This window comes from Podarcis melisellensis, assembly GCF_964234715.1.
Source record: "Podarcis melisellensis genome assembly, chromosome: 4".
Classification (NCBI taxonomy): Eukaryota; Metazoa; Chordata; class Lepidosauria; order Squamata; family Lacertidae; genus Podarcis; species Podarcis melisellensis.
The window spans coordinates 39417169-39427954 of NC_138531.1; the positions used below are offsets into that span (position 1 = coordinate 39417169).

At 42.8% G+C, this 10786-nt stretch overlaps 1 long non-coding RNA gene across 1 annotated transcript in view; it reads right to left on the minus strand.

Annotated features, from left to right (window-relative positions):
* Nucleotides 1-5948, minus strand: part of LOC309367968 — a 33532-nt gene extending 27584 nt beyond the window's left edge. Inside the window, exons 1-2 of the long non-coding RNA XR_014167417.1 lie at nt 5513-5948; nt 1655-1794 (exon numbers count right to left, since the gene is read on the minus strand). This is a non-coding gene — a long non-coding RNA (uncharacterized lncRNA). The remainder of the gene's footprint in view (nt 1-1654; nt 1795-5512) is intronic.
* Nucleotides 5949-10786: the final 4838 nt, after the last annotated feature.

Sequence of the window (10786 nt, forward strand, 5' to 3'; positions counted from 1 at the left end):
TTCCATCACGTTGGGGGGTGAGGTGGGGGAGAGTGAGTGTTTTCTTGTTATTGAGCTTTATTCAAAGCTATACTTAAAAGCCTTTAATAAGACACAACAGAGCTTGCTAATAAAGAATGCAACTGAAAGGGAACCAATTTAAAGGAATAAACATGTGCATTGCTACTGCCTCTTCCTCCTCCCCATCACTTATAAATGCTGATATATTTGTTCAGAGGCTTACACTGCTGTGTTTGCAGATCACTCAGCATGCTGGACTATAAATTCTTTATGTACACCATTTGCCACAATGATTTTGCAGGGGCAAAAAATTGTTTGCATAAACTTTTCTGGTCCAGGTTATTTCTTTGTGGTCCTGAGCTGTAGCTGCTCGTATAAAAGTTGCCAGAGGTTCTGCTCTTGTTCAAACCCACTTCATTTTGCTCTAGCATTGAAGTTATGTGCTCTACAATGATCATAAAAGCATGAATATTTCTTTGATTGTAGGGTTGTCAGTCTCTACTACCATTATGTTTACTGGTCTCAGGAGGCAAAAAACAGACAACAGATTCACAATTAGGTGGAAACTTTTCCTTAAAATATTTAAAACTGGAGAAGAATAGTTATTACTAACTAAAACAATTACACTCATGAAAAGGGTTGCTACTTGAGGGTCAATTTCCAAATCTATAGTTCCATATGCTCCTCATATTCCGTTTGAGATAGAACCAAGCACTTGGGGAAGCGTTGAATGAGCTGAATAAATTATTGCTGAATTTCACTTGAGTGTACATAGCTTCTGCTTCTCTTTGTTTAATTCCTCAGCACTAAAGTGTGTTTGTGCTGACATATTTTGCAAAATGAAAATGTAGGATACATTCTCTACAGCCAGGGCCGGATTTACGTATAAGCTAAACAAGCTTCCTTCCTTCCTTCCTCATGGCATACATGCTGCTGCTTTCATCACCAGCTGTCTCCACAACCACCCACAATTGCTCTGCTTATGATCTGGCCCGGAATCTTATGCTGGAATAATCATATGCTACATGATCTATGATATCATACATTACAAATACACCACAGTTTGTTGTGCCCTTCATTGTAAGGAAACCACACCTGAGGTATGTGCTGCCACCCCTGAAACTTATCACCACTCAGGGACTGCGGGTGTAGGAATGCTTCTTTGTGGGCAGTCTAGGTGTAGTCTAAAACAGCACCCAACAGAGCTCAATGGGCATGTCCTTTTCCACATTCCAGGTTTAGACTATAACTTAACGCAAATACTGCCAATGGCTACAACATCAGCCAACTTCACACCCAAACACCCACCCACCGACCCACCCTTGCTTGGTTTATCTTCTAGTATGATGAACAGTTTTGGATAATGCAAACCCTTGAGAACTATTTTGTAACATTTTGGGTAGGAAATAATAATGGCATTGCTCTAATGTGAATTTTGGAATTTCTTTGGTGGCTGGTTACAGTCATATTCAAACAAACATAAATAATAAAACCAATGACTTGAAAATATCTCTAGGGCTTCCCAATCCTCTGCTTCCATCGACAGGGACCCATGTCTCTTCTCCCCTGGGCCCATTTGGTGCCCAATGCATCTGCACATGACAACCGCTCTGTAACATCCCTTGGGAGACGTCAATATGAAGAATGAGCTAACCTATCGTTTGTAGTCCACCCCTTGGTTCTGATCTTCAGGCCATACTCAGGAGACTCTGGTACCTTCGCAGCAGTGATCTTCATTACCACCAAACACAAGCTTTTGAGGAACCATGTGACACAGTGCCTCAGTCCTAAGGCCTGCACCAAACGAAAGAAAAAGAGAAAGCTCTCAAAAACTAACAGTCCCTCTTAAAGCTATAACACAACCACACAGTATAATTAAAGCACTATGGTGCTACTTTAAACCATCATGGCTTCCCCCCAAGAATCCTGGGAGTTTGTGAAGAGTACTGAGAGTTTTTAAGGAAGCCCTGTTCCCCCAGGCCAGCCCAAGAAACCTTGGCATCTGAGCCAAACCAACAAATGTGTATCCCTATCCCCAGCCCGGCCATGCAACCTGCCATTTTGTACAACACCATGCACTCACCAGTCAGCATGGCAAATGGTCAGGGATGACATGACACTGACAAGCCATGTGGTGTAATGGTTAGAGTGGCAGACTAGGGCCTGGGAGACTAGAGTTCAAATCCCCACTCATTTTAATGTTTGATGTTTTATTGTTTTTACACATGTTGGAAGCCACCCAGAGTAGCTGGGATAACCTAGTCAAATGGGTAGGGTGTAAATAAAGGAGTTGTTATGGAATAGGATGTCCCCATTTTCATTGGAAAAATGCTGGAGGGTATGCTAGCTCTGTACTCCCAAGCCCCTCAGGAAGAACTTGCTACCCTCATTTTCTTCCATAAAATACATTTGTCAAAAAGTAAAACCCTTTCCTCACCACTTTTTAAGAATTCTGGTTCAATAACAGGTGTCTGGTAAGTGTGAAGGAGTAAGAGATAAATACATGGCAAAGTATGTGGCAATGACCGCTCCCCGCTTAAAACGGGGGGGCGCCCTTTGCGTGGACGCGCGCAGCCCCTGGATCTGGAACGGCTCCATCAGCATAGGCTTGGCTTTGCCTTCCCTCAGGTGGGATACCTGGAGGTCTCTGCCTACCTCAGTCAATTGTCCAATCCCACCTGGGGGAAGCGTTGCCAAGGAGACCAGGCCAGGTAGGGGAGGGATTACCTGCCCACACAATAGAGGGAGGATCTTACCTGGGAATCCTCACTTGGCTCCAGAGCTTCTCCCACCCTACCCACCCTCAGTTAATGTCTTATTTTGCAGGTTAACTTTTCTTCACAGGTATGCGGGCGCTGCTACGTTAAGGTCCCTGTTAAAGGGCCGGAAAGGAATTTCCCTGCATTGGCAGGTTTCGCCTTTCCCGTAGCAAAACATCACAACTTTGGCGGTATCAGGCCTTGGGGGGAATCCTTTAGTCCATCTTCCTCTTTGCGGCGGCAATACCAGGGTTCCCCGTTAAAGGGGTTTCTGAAGGGAGGCTTTGACCGTACGCCAGAAGGTCGTCATTGCTCTCCCCTGCGGCAGCGGCGTTACGGGTGCGGCTATCTCTGCTTGAACATATTTTCTCTAGAGCCGGCCCATCCCCCCAACACACTGGATAACCCTGATGCTCCCTAGGTCCCCGGTGGGGACTGGGAAGGGAGAACGCCCAATGCCTGAGCCAAGGTCTACCCACATTTGAAATTTAATAAAGTTGTGGCCAATTTAATCCCATAGCACGTTGTCTTGAGTCGTTATTCCACATGACGGGGGGGGGGGACCGCTCGGGATCTGGGGACTCTGCCTGTCCATGCAAATGTAGGAAGTGTCGTATGGAAATTCCTGCTTTTGTTTTATCCTATACTCTGCTCTGGATAAGGTGGGGCTAATTTTTATGAGTGCTGAATGAATATGCTATCTTCTGCTTCAGTGCAGGGAATCGGGTTATGTGGATCTCTTCCCCCCCCTGCTAGTTAAAGACTCTAGACTTCTTGCACTTTAAATAAATCAAAGTAACTGCACAGGATTGATGTGCAAGATTTTCTGTGAAATATTTATTTGGTGGGTAGCAGAAGAGAATTAGTGGAACATGTTAAGTGGATGGGTTTTTATAATGAAACGTCCCTTTTTTAAAAGGTACCGTGAAGTGAGAGTGCTTGAAGTTTTAAAGATTCTGAAACATTTGATAAGGCTCTCAAGGACTTGCAACCATTATATTAATATTTGTTATCAGTGGCACTTAGGTTCTCCTCCATTCACTCAATGAGTATCTTAAACAAACAGGTTTGGGCAGGGGACAAACCCAAAGCAAAAGCGTCAGACACATTTGGTGGTGCGGAGCATGATCAATGTAACCCAGCCAGTGAAGCACTTTAACACCCCATTGATTTCAGTGGAAAAGTTAAGTACGTACTTAAATCTCTCTCTCCCCTCCCTTTGAAATCGAAAGAGTTCATCTCTGCCTGGTTTCCGCCCAAAAAGATTCGTTTAATTCTTTTCCTCACCGAAGAAAGAGATGTTGATGCAACTGAACTTAACTAATGTGGCTTGTATTAAATAAACGCAATCCCCTTAAAACAGAACGGCTCCATCTCATTACAAGCACTTACATTTATCACAGATTCAATACCTACTGCGTTTCCTTGCCCATATAGTCTAAATGATATCAGGCTGGTTACTGCTTCATTATCCAATAAGCACACTATGCATGGGCTTAGGGTGGAGAGACACAGAGAGAGAGATTTTGGAAAGAATTTGACATTTGATTTTTTTTAAAAAAAGCATCAAAGTAGATATCAAGGGAGAAGTCAGAAATTTGTTGGACTTGCTTACTAAACTTGCTTACATGCTACATTTTTCTGTTCTCTGTTTATTACTTATCCCCATCTAAATTAGTGGGCATCTAGCACGTGTTGCACATATATACATGCATGTGCATTTCAGAATACATGCAAGTTTTATGTCATTAAAAAAAGTAAAATTTCATGCTTAGTATTGTTTTTATTTTAAATTACATTTAGGGAGGCCCTATGTTTTCTGTGCTTACAGCCTCTAAAGGTCTCGATCCAGCTCTGCAGGTGGTGAGCTAACAGTTAACTCATGGCAATTAGGAATCAAACATACAACAGAGATTGCTGCAGTAGCTTGCTCTACAGGAAGAGGGACGGATGTGCTGAGGTCGAGTAACAGTATCACCATGCACTGCCATCAGAAGTGGCTCACTAAGGAGGGCAGATCCACTTCACCAGCCTCCTGCCAACTGAATCACAGTTACTTACTGTGAGAGGGAGGGGCAAACAGGTAGCGAGTTCAGCATGGTGCAAAGACACTGGCGGAGCCAATTCAGTGCTCCTCATGCCCTCTTTGCACCATGCTGACCTCCTCACAATCTTACCACTCCCCTTCCCTGTAAGCTACAGAAACCCACCAGTCTGGGAAGCTAGCCAAGCAGCTCTGCCCCACCTAGCAACCAACTTCTGACTACCATGCCATTGGGCCTTGAGGAAGAGCGGAAACATACCAAGAAGAGTTTGGATTTGATATCCCACTTTATCACTACCCGAAGGAGTCTCAAAGCGGCTAACATTCTCCTTTCCCTTTCTCCCCCACAACAAACACTCTGTGAGGTGAGTGAGGCTGAGAGACTTCAGAGAAGTGTGACTGGCCCAAGGTCACCCAGCAGCTGCATGTGGAGGAGCAGAGACATGAACCCTGTTCCCCAGATTGCAAGACTACCGCTCTTAACCACTGCACCACACTGGCTCTCAACAAGCCAGTGAATAGGTCGTGGTGGCTCTCACTATTCTTTGTCTTCACCATCATCACCACAAGAGGGGCCCAGAATGGCAGGAAAAGACAACTGTTTAATAGATCAGAAATGATTAAGATCTTGGGAAATGTAGTAAGTTCTTTTAAAAAATCATCATCATCATCAGACTTTGTGTTTGCAAAATGATGAACTTGGACATACTTGTGTTGTTACCAACTGAACTTGCAGATGATGGTTCTTTCCACTGAGTAATCAGAGGTGGAAGGAGTGGTGGTGCTTTTTAGTTTCAAGACACATAATGGGCTGGGGCACAGGTGGCTAAAGAGAATAGTGAATTTCATACTATTAGGGTAGGGAAAGAGTGTCTGTTATGAAAGATATACCTGAGTGAACAACTACAACAACAAAGGAGATGACTTTCTCTTAGGAAGCCATTCTGTATTGATCAAATGGAAGCTATTTGATCTGCATCTAAATGGCCAGTGCATTGCAGGAAATAAGAAAATGCAGAATAGTTGAATAATCAATGTGACTGAAATTGACAAGCAGCAGGATTCTGTAATACACGCTGTCCTCAAGAGGAAAATGTGCATATGGCTTTCCTGAATCTCATTATAATTTATGTATTTTCAAGATATAAAAATTGATGAAATACATTTATTTAAATCCCTGGAAAGAAATAATGGGTAATACCGAAAATGAATTCCAGGAGGCAAATTTACCCCCAGGGGATAATAAAATGATTGAAGTTCAAGCCATTAGAAACACGATCCTCATGAAGTGCCCCCTTTTCCTTATATAAGATAGTGGGTTCTTTTGCCTGATTAATTCTGCAGGGAAGGGGAGGAGAGTTTTCCCATCACTCTGCAGAGCCTTGGCAGCAAATTGCTGAAAGAAGTGAGCCAAGTGGCTGTGCATTAAGAATGCACAGCATGTGCCATTGTGGTGTACACTGTCATGTTTGAAGTGGAGAGACAGAGAGAGAGAGAGAGAGTGTCATGCTTGTATACATGAGGAAGCTACAATTAACCACGTAGTAAACTCAGTGGCCCATACAGAAGCAAATACCCCCTCCCCACAATGCAATTTCACAATGGAGCATTCACATCAATAAAGATGAACGACATTTGTCATTTTTGTTGGGACTGGCTTGAAATCCAGCAGAACCCAGGTCAGATCAGTCCATCCCCACCTCCAGAATGCCCTGCTTTAGAACTTTCCATGGAGTACTGCTGGCAAAAAGATTGGTGGGCATCACAATAAACACAGCACCAGCATCCCGTGGTTGGATTGTATCCTAAGCAAAGCAGAGTGTGAAGCTTGAGCCTTCCATCTTTCTCAAATGATAGTAAACAAAGAGAGGTGAAGTCTATTTTCATGTGCGTGAAAAAGCCTCTCTTCTCTTATTCGCTAGCCAGGACATTGCAATCTACAAGATGGCACCATCTTAGGGTGCCATCTCCCTCAGAGGAGCAAGGGGTGGTGGCCTGGTAAGAGAGTCTTCTCCTTCATGTCTCCCAAACTGTGAAACTTCCCTCTTAATTGAGGATGTATCTCTTCACCTTGGTCTGTGACAGTTGAACACAGGGCAATGCAACCATGTGAGTATGTAGTATGCAGGTAGAGAAACAGAGAAACATGGCACATTGCCATACACATCCTGTATCAATTGATCTATAGATCTTATTTGCTGCTTTAGTGCACAACCTGTAACTCATCAAGCTTGATGAGCCCAGCCATGTATGGCAATCCAACAGAGAATCTATCAACCTCTTTTTGCTGCCCAGTTAAGATTGCAAAATAAACGGATTTTCAAGCACTGGCAAACCACCCAGTACAGCACTGGTATGCTGCAGTTGTCTCGATAGGCCTGTCTTATGGCATCTGCGTCAACAGCCCAAGCAGCCTACCTCTTGCTCAGGGGCCATTATATCATTGCAGCCCATGATGTGGCAGAACTGCCAAGATAACAGCAGCCTGTTATATATATTTTTTCCAAAAGCCATTTCATTCCTCCTCCCCCACCACCTCCACTTCAGAGAAGATGCTTTGCCACCATTTCCCACTCATTTCACCCTTTGAATCTTGGATTCATTATAACATTACATCTCAGATGAAATTCAGAAAGGTTAAAGGCATTGATTAAGGAGGTGATTATGCATTTAGGTTTCAGGAGGGGGAGAATCAGACTACACAATCCTGAGGGTACATTAACCTTTCAGATCTTCAACTATTGTACGGCTGGCAATACCGAATCCTCTCGTGAAAATGTCAGCAAAACACATGGCCTCGCTTGGCTGTTCATTTGCTTGATAGAAATGTGGTAATGAACAAAAGGTGGCCATAAAACAGGAAGAGAGAGCCTGAAATCAATCTCTCTCAGCTTAGATTAAGGTCCTGTCAGCGAATCCTCTAGCACAGATGGCCAAAAGGCTCACTTGTTGAAAAATGAAAGGAGACAGAGGATTAACCCTCAGCTATCTGAATGCCAAACATTAAGCTAATTAATGCTGGGAGGACTAGAGTTCTGTATTGATGTTGAGGAGGGGCAGTGGGGGGGGGGTCTAAGCGCATGAGGCGGCAGAGAAGGAATGGCCAAATGAACAACAGGCAGAGGTGCTGCAGCGTCCTCAGCCTGTTCATCTGTTGCTGGATATTTCCCATGACTGCTACAGCACCTCAGCTTCTCAAGTGTACACATCAGTCCCAACAGCTGGCAAATAATATTCTCTCCTGTAAATCTGAGCTAAACATGTCTGTGTACATATCTCATTCTGGCCTTGCATTTGAAGTATCTATTGGACTTCAGGTCACACAGCTGGCTTACAGGGCAATATTGACAAATGATACACTTTTTCTATTAATTGTCATGAAATAGAAATATAATAAATCAAATCAACGATGATTTCCTTGGAAATGTTCCTTAGTGGAGGCTTTGAGAACTCTTTGAAAACAAAGTTCCCAGACTCGAGAACAACAGAATTGGTTCTCTAGGTGTCATGTACCCTAAGGCTCCCTTAGCTGTTGCTTTTTTTTCTCAGGCCAGCTCCTTCAAAGCACACAAGGCACCCAAGGTAATTGCACAACCTGCTCCGACTCCCTCTCCTTCCACTGTGAATATGGCAGACATGGGAAATGGCTCGCTGTGCCTGGGTGACACAGTAGTCCTCACAGAGAGAGAAGAAAGGGTGCAAACAGAAGCTGCCTTCAGAGGCTCTGCTCAGTGCTGGATTTACATATAAGCTAAACAAGCTATTGCTTAGGGCCCCACTCTCTTGGGGCCCCCCCAAAATTTCACTATTAATATACTACACAATTACTGTGATAAAATACATATTTTGTTATGTGCAAATGGCTTTAGATACCTATTAGGTCCATAAATTACCATATAGCATTTATTCAACACACACACAAAAACAGCGACAATTTGTTGTTGACAAAGGGCAGCTGGACATATAAAGGGCCCCATTACCTTCAGTAGCTTAGGGCCTCATCAAACCTAAATCCGGCGCTGGCTCTGCTACATGGACTCCACATGACAAAAGGATAAAGGTTTACCCAATCACATGGAAGAGCCTCCAGCAATACAACTGATTGTCCACTCAGACCTTCTCCCAACACATGGAGACAGAGCCCGGTTAGTGGACACAACATCAGGAGCAAGGCTTCACTACACTTTGATACGGTAGATCCCCTTTACACTTAAGTTTAGGCATGAAGTGACCTAGGCAAGCATTCCAAAGTGGAAGAGAAGTGGTTGAAACAAACCTCCACAGACATAGACTGTGCTGTGGCATATCAAATGAGGGGGTTTTCCCCCCACCTTGCACACCAACACAGCCCATTTTTGACGCATTGTGGGTCAAAGAAAGTCTGAACACAGAAACTTTAGACAAAGGAGGGGGGCTCTTTCACAACAGTTGCACAAATATGCTGACAGGAATAATTGCCATGCTATTCTGGATCCACTTGGCAGCAATAATACATTTATGCTATCCACTACAGCAAATGTCATTTTAGAGCCAGATTTGAAAGATGGAGCTTTCTGTTTGTTTTGCTCACCCTACTTGGTTGTTTGGTTGATTTATTTAAAACTTTCCTTTAAAAAAATTATACATCAACTTGGTCAGATTTCAGTAGGGAGATATTGACCTGTACTAGAGGTTTGTAATAAATGCCTGTCTTACCTTGCCAGCTGGAGATATAGATAGATAATTGATAGATAGATATAGATAGATGATAGATGATAGATAGATGATAGATAGATGATAGATAGATGAAAGATAGATAGATAGATAGATAGATAGATAGATAGATAGATAGATAGATGATAGATGATAGATAGATAGATAGATAGATAGATAGATAGATAGATAGATAGATATAGATAGATAGATATAGATAGATGATAGATAGATGATAGATAGATAGATAGATAGATAGATAGATAGATAGATAGATAGATAGATGATAGATGATAGATAGATGATAGATAGATGATAGATAGATAGATAGATAGATAGATAGATAGATAGATAGATAGATAGATAGATAGATAGATATAGATATGGATGCTTTTCCTTCCTTTTGAAATTTTCTTTGCTTTGTTTTGGCTGCTATTTTGTTGTTGATGTTGTTGTTGAGTTGCTAGTTGTTGACTCTGAATTATTTTCACTTCCCTCTGATCCTCTGGAGTAACATCAGTTGACTGCCATGACAGCTAGTTTAAATGAGGGCAGAGCCAGTTAGCAAACACAGCTGCTGGAGGGAATGGTTAGGTGACTGTACCCAGCTGCTGAATGCTTCAGCAAGCTATGCCAACAGAAGGTTTTTGATTTTAAGCAAGTGGGCACCTTATGGAATACATTTGCATGCTGTTAGCTCCAACTGCAATGAATTCCCATTTGACAAATGAATAGTAACCAATAACCAAGTCCAAATATTATAATTGGATTGGAGCAAATTCAGATCCCGCGACACACTCGCTTATTCAATGTACTGCTGATGGCAAATCCTGTGACACTCGCAGCCTTGTTGTGCTCCACAACAAAGTTTTGCCTCTAGACCAGAATGGGGAACCTGAGGCTCGGAGTGGCCCCCAGGTCTCTAGGTCTAACTCTTGGGACTCTCTGTAAGTCAAAAACTCTCACCAGCCCCACTTTATGCCCTTCTTGAATGCTTTTGGCTGGGGAAACACAGCCAGATGGGCAGGGTATAAATAATAAATTTGTTTATTTATTATTATTATTATTATTATTATTATTATTATTATTATTATTATTATTTTGCCTGGCTGGAATGTGCCTTGAATTCTGATCATGTTCACTGCTTGTCTTGATGGTGTGTGCAGAAACCAGGTTTACAATGCAAAGGTAGACTTTGCATTTGTTGTTGCAGGTTGTGGAAGGCGGTTCTATATACTAAGACTTTTGGAATAAGGTTTGCCGTTTCTGGCATAAGATTTGTAGACATGAT